Here is a 6,000-nt window from a genome sequence, read left to right as displayed (position 1 = left end):
ATTTGGACTGAACTTGTTCAGGGCGCATAATCACATTTTGAATAACACAGCTTACCCTGGTTAATGGTACATTAAATATAAAGCTGTAACGACTAGGTATGAATAGAACTTTTAAATTATTCCCATAAGCTTGACTTAAAAAATTGATTACTATCCCTTTAAAACAAGCAGAACTCAAGTAATGCCTCTGGTAGTTACCAGGGTGGGAAAGGTACTGCCTGTTTGTGGTAGTGGGGGTTACTCTTCTGCCAGGACTGGCATGTCCTGGGAACTCATTTAGCTCTAGTGCCATGCTTTGCCATCCTTCTCATGGGGTGGGGGACAGTGTGGATCTCAAGGTTTTGCTTTGGTTGAAGTGCCTTAGTTGGAGTCTGTGGTAACAGACCACAGCCCTTAGCACAGAGTCAGGGACAGGTATTTTTGGCACATAACATGAAAAACAACATGCCATGGAAACCAAGAATATTATTCTACATCCCTTTAAGCCTAAAGCAGAGAACTTGCAAAAAGACAGTAAAATTCTGGATGTGAAGGCCTACCAACAAGGGGTTGACCAAACTACAAAAAGACTACCTAATTAGGATTAATCTTAAAATTAGACTCCTCAGAGGAGTGCAACCTAAGAATGGTATCCTGGTAAGCTGACTTGTGCATCGCAACAAATCCACTTGCAGAATCTGGTCCTAATGCTTCCGCTGCCCACCCCCTCTCCTGCCCAGCAGTTAAATACTCCACAGTCCTTTACTCGCAGGCTGTTTCTGTAACAGTCAGAGCATAAATATCTGTGTACCTAATGGACTTATCCTTAACATCGCACTGAGGGAGGGAAGCGGCATTAACCTCATTTTGCAGATAAACAGTGGAAGCGCTGATGGCTGTCCTGTGCTTCATCCTATGGAGCAACTGCTTGCATGCAGTGAGTGTAAAATGCTGTCAGCCTGATCGTGGCTTTGGCACATTCTCTGTTCCTCTTTGCAAAGCCATCTACCACAGTGGAGACACAGGAAGCTCAGAATACACACACATTAACATTAATTTCTCAGCTACTGATTGCTCTGCCTAGCCTTGGAAGGTGTGAAGGCTGGAGAAGTGTTCAGCAATGGGTTATGGGGTTATCTCACCGAACTGCTCAGGTCCTCTCACCAGGGTAGGATGGATGGTGCAGGGGCCTGAGCAAAAACCTGTGTGAACAATGTACAAGAACTCATTAAATTCTTCCTTACTGTGAGATGGGAAGTGTCAATGGTCTCTGAATATTTTGCTTGAACACAAGGGGGAAATATTCTTTTAATAAATATAAAAAACTTCTTTAAACAGCCAGAACTGAAAGCAATCATATAGTGACGTGTTACCATGTGGAAATGCTGTTGCCAAGAACAGTACGTTTGAGAGCTCGGAAATTCTTAGTTTAATCACTGCTGTAGTTATATTCAGGCTGATGCTACGGGCCGGTGCGGGAGAAAGCTACAGCCCTGCGCTCTCTTGCGCTGCCCTTTGCTTTGTGACCCGGCGCCTCCTGAACAATCCGCGGGGCCACTTTCGAAACTTCAGGGCGTGCACCCAGCGCGGGCGGCAGCACCAGGAAATGGGATCCGGGCGCCGCTGCCTTATGTAAGCGGACCGAGCGGCGGCGGCAGGGTGACCCGGGGGCTGCGGCGGGGCCTGCGCGGGCCCGGCCGGTGTCCGTGAGCGCTTAGGGGGCCCTGGCGGGGCGCTCGGGCCGGCCCGAGCTGCGCTGAGGAGCCCGGGCCAGGCCCGGCGCGCGCGCCCCGGCCGCCAACGGTCGCTGCCCGCCCGCGCGCGCGCGCACGACACGTCACGCGCGGCTCCGAGCGGGCGGGGGCGGAGCCGCTCTCCCCGGGGCCGTCACGTGACCGCTGCCCCCCAATCCATCCTCCCCGGCCCGGCGGTCCCGTAGCGGCGGTGGCGGCGGGCGCGAGGGGAGGCGAGCGGAGCTACCGCGGCTTCGGCGGGAGGCGGCGCGGGGGCCGGTGGTGAGTGCGCCTCGGTGGCGGCGGCGCGGGGGAGGGGAGGGGCGGGCCGGCGGCGGGGCAGGCTCGGGAGGCGGCCGCGGCTGTCGGTGGAAACATGGTGCCACACGTGAGGCTTATGTAAAGTGAGCGGCGGCCCGCGCGGCCAATGGCAGCGGCGCGCGCCCCGCCCCCGCCCGCGCGTCTCGCTGGCGTCACGCGGCGGCGGCCAATGGGAGCGCGGGCGGGGCGGGCGCGCGGCGGCCGGTCACGTTTCTGCCCGTATGAAGCCCGAGCCGGGAGGCGCGGGGCCGGCGGGACGCGCCGCGCGCGGTGAGTGGGGGCCTGCCGGGCGCGCTCCCCGCGGCCCGAAGGGGCTGGGGGACCCTCGGGGAGCGACGGGAGGGGGCGGCGAGCGGCGGCCGCGGGGGGCACAGGGGCTCTCCCGCCTCCCCCGCCCGCCGGGCCGAGGTTACGTAACCCTTGCGCCGGGGCTCTCCCGTTGCCGGGACGATGCGCACTCGGGTCCCTCTTGTGCCGCGGGGTCCGTCCCGCTGCCGGCCCCGGCCCACCGGAGCGGGGGCTGCGCGGGGCTCCCTCCGAAGGGCGGCTGTGACACGCCCCCCCCCCCGCTGCCCGTGAAACCGCGGCAAGGGAAGCGGCGGCCGGCTGTGAGTCGCTCCCGGGGCGGGGTGCGGGGCTCAGTGCGGCACGGCCCCCGCCCGCCTTGGACCGGGAGAGCGCCCGGGTATGGGGGCACGGACACCCCCAGCGGGGCCGGGACGGCAGCTGGGCTCTCCCGCTGGGGCCGGGCAGGGGCGCGCAGGGGGCGCTGGCCCGGGCCCGGAGCGGGGAAGGAGGCGGCGGGGCCGGACTCGGTCCGCCGGCGGGGCTCCGCTTTGCCGGCCGCGGGCTGCGGCCACGGCTGTGCCCGGGGTGCGGAGCGGGGGAACCGGCGGAGAGCACGCGTGTCCCGGAGCACCGTGAGGGGACCGAGCTGGGCCCCACCGGGCGGGCGGGCTGGCTGATCCACGGACGAACTGTGTGGCAGCGGGTATCAATCTCAGCGCCGCTGAGATGTGTGAGCTACAGGTAGAGTAGGCAACAGGTGCTGTCCATTTGTTTTGTGCGGTGCCCGTAGCTTTTAGGACAGTCTGTGCCTTGAGACGGTGTGGCTGTGCTGCTGTTCACATTAGGTGCATAGTGTTACATGCATGATTACAAAACGCTTTATGTAAGTACAGTTTCATGCAAATAGGTGAGCAGCATGGTAACAGGCAAGCTGACGCTTTACATTTGACTTTTCGCAATAGGGTAAGCGTTTTCATAATGGGACAGCATTTCTCTGTGTACCATAGGGGCTTAAAAGGCCTCCCAGGAGGTTGGTATGAGGTATCAGGTACGTGGGAAACTACAGTGCTTTGTAAGTGTAGTCCAGTGAAAAAGTAACTTGGCTGAGACAGTGCATTGATTCGGATCAAAGAAACAGAACCATTAAGTAGGAAAACACCTCTGAGATCCTTAAGTCCAATTGTTTCATCCATATGTCCAATCTAAATCTACCCTCTTGCAGTTTCAAACCACTGCCTTTCATCCTGTCACCATATGCCCTGATAAGAAGTCTTTCTACATCTTCCTTGTAAGCTCATATCTGTTTCTGTTCTTATGAGCAGAGATCTGCTCGTATCGCTTTCTTTTCCAAATGCAAGACTTTGACATTTATTGTCTTGGACATTTGAGATTGAATAGCTTTCACGAGTAAAGGGAAAGAAGTGGAAATTCTCTAATGATTCTAGTGGTAAGAGTATCTGTCAAGTCAGAAGTAGAGTAAAAACCTGACTAACATAGTGAGAAAACCTTCCAAGCTGCCAGTATTGTTTCAGCCACAGTTTGATTGATGTTAGGGAGAGTGCCCACATTGTTGCACTATAACATCAAGTTCCTTCTTGCTTATGCTTGTACGAGTTTGAGTGCTTTTATGATCTTTCTGTTTTGCCTTTGTCTCTGAAACTTGCATTGTTTCTGCAAAGTGAGGAAGTTTCACTGTAGGACTGGACTGTGTCCTTGCTCCATGCAGAGCTGGATGTTAGTCTTGTGGTGATGACACTGTCCTGAGGTGTGCAGTCCTGATTCTGGACTCTGCAGGTTGCTCACCTCACTAGTAACACATAGAGGAAAAGAGATGGCCTTTGGCCATGAGTAGAAGAAAAAAGTCTACCAAAACTTTCAGGTTTTGGTGAGGTTTTGGCCATTTCAAGTGTGTATTTCAAGGTAGAAGGAAGATACTGTAGTTGGGTGTCATAAATGTCAAACACCGCAGTGAAAGAGGATGGTCTGTCCCATGAAGAAGTGGTTTGGCTTGATGTAGTTCAGAAGGCAAAGGCATGGAAAGAGGGTTTTTGGCTTTTGTGCACTTTTTCAGATTTGGCAAGTTTTTTTTGGTTTCATTTATAATTCAAAGAATGCGTGGTTTTGCTGGAATTTTTCTTTATTTGTCCATTGGTGGGACTTGTTATAGACTTCCTATATTCCTTTTAGCAAACAAATTCTGTTGGTGAAAATCCAAGTAATTTTTATTTTTACAATTTACTGTTACTCATTTTGGATTTCCACAGAGAGGCATTAAAGAGGCAGCATACTCTTGGCATAATACCTTTTCCCTTTTTTCTTCCTCTAGTCATATGATTAAAGTATGTAACAACACAGTTTACTTGATAAACTTACTTGAGCCTCTCCCTGAACAGTATTCTCTTACATTAATAAGCTTTTCTATTAAACTGAGATGTTGATGGAGTTTAGTCTCAAAGTATGAAGATAGAATGAAGTGGGGAAAGTGATTGGCAGTAGAGTTCTGGATTCTTCTTCCACTTCAGACGTTTATTATGACCAGGAAGTGTTTGGCTTAGATACAGACTGATAAACAGTTTTCTTTTTTTCCTGGGTTCTTGCCACGCCCTTACTTCTCTAACATCTTTACAGTATTAGAATATGCTTTAGTGCATTAAAAAAAAAATCTTTTTTTCACCCCTCAAAGAATAAGGAAATGAGCAAGTTACCATGGGATGAGGTATATTTGTTGTGGTTTAAAAGCAAGAAGATTACTGGTAGCCAGTAGAACAAGTAAATTATCACTAGTCTAGATCAACTGTAGTGTTTTCCATAGGGTTGCTATGGTTGGCCTATGCTAAAAGGAACGTCATGTTCTTAGCAAGGCCTTGTGTAATAGCTGGCATGAGTGTCCTGTAGACATTGTATTATACTCATAACATTGCCACATCATAATTACCAGGTAATCAGGTGTTTCTGAAAAGGAATTTTTGTCTCCAGTTTTGATTGCATGGCCTAGAATTCCTCTATAAGGATGGTGGATTATTGGGATTTTTAACTGGATTGTCTTACTGCATTCCACATTCAGTTATATCCATGTAGTGCAAGTTTTAAACTGCTGAAATATTCATTGTGTTAACTTAGCTTGTCAAGCACTGAACAGCAAAGGAGTCAGTTAATATCCCTATTACTCTTTGTGATACTGTTGTATTACTCTAAAGAGCTTTTACTTGTTCTTTTGGTTATGGATGAAGTTGAATGCAGAAAGTGTTGGTCTTGAAAGTAATGCTGCTCCTGTTTCATGTCCTGTGTAAGAAATGTCTGTCTGCTTTCCTGCTTGAACTGTGGCCTTAAACTTAACCCCTGCTGTGGGGTCAGACTGGAATATTGTTGGTTAGCAAGGAGGCTTTTTTCAAGTTGAACTGACTTTTAAAAAGTAGAACCAAAGCTACGTTGCCTTTGCGTGTAGAGCTCTGCCTTCTGACACTTAGAGCTTTGTTTGTGAGGGGATAGGGGTGTTTCTTTTGAGACTTCTCTCTGTGAAGTATTGTGTAAAACGCCAATCACTTGTTTTTAAAATTTTAAAAGTTTAATAGTAATAAAATGGTTATTAAAATAGCAATATAATTAGAGTAATAATAATTTGGACAGATTGAATTTGGACAATGTGAGACAATAAAGACAAAGAGTTACGGATGTCCGG

The 6,000-nt window shown here is 50.6% G+C and overlaps 1 protein-coding gene across 5 annotated transcripts in view; it reads left to right on the top strand.

Moving 5' to 3' along the window:
* Positions 1 to 1,979: 1,979 nt before the first annotated feature.
* PER2 (period circadian regulator 2) overlaps positions 1,980 to 6,000 on the top strand; it is a 48,865-nt gene continuing 44,844 nt past the window's right edge. For 4 of the 5 annotated variants that reach the window (XM_054282374.1, XM_054282378.1, XM_054282379.1 and 1 more), the window contains exon 1: positions 2,230 to 2,303. The gene's annotated coding sequence lies outside the window, so the exon portion shown is untranslated. Of the gene's footprint in view, positions 1,995 to 2,229; positions 2,304 to 6,000 lie in introns of those variants that run through there. The other variant, XM_054282377.1, reaches the window with a different exon arrangement.

This window comes from Melozone crissalis, unplaced genomic scaffold (assembly GCF_028551555.1).
Source record: "Melozone crissalis strain CALT ecotype California unplaced genomic scaffold, PUWL_Pcris_2 ptg000034l_1, whole genome shotgun sequence".
Lineage (NCBI taxonomy): Eukaryota > Metazoa > Chordata > Aves > Passeriformes > Passerellidae > Melozone > Melozone crissalis.
This window is presented reverse-complemented; position numbering and strand designations above follow the sequence as displayed.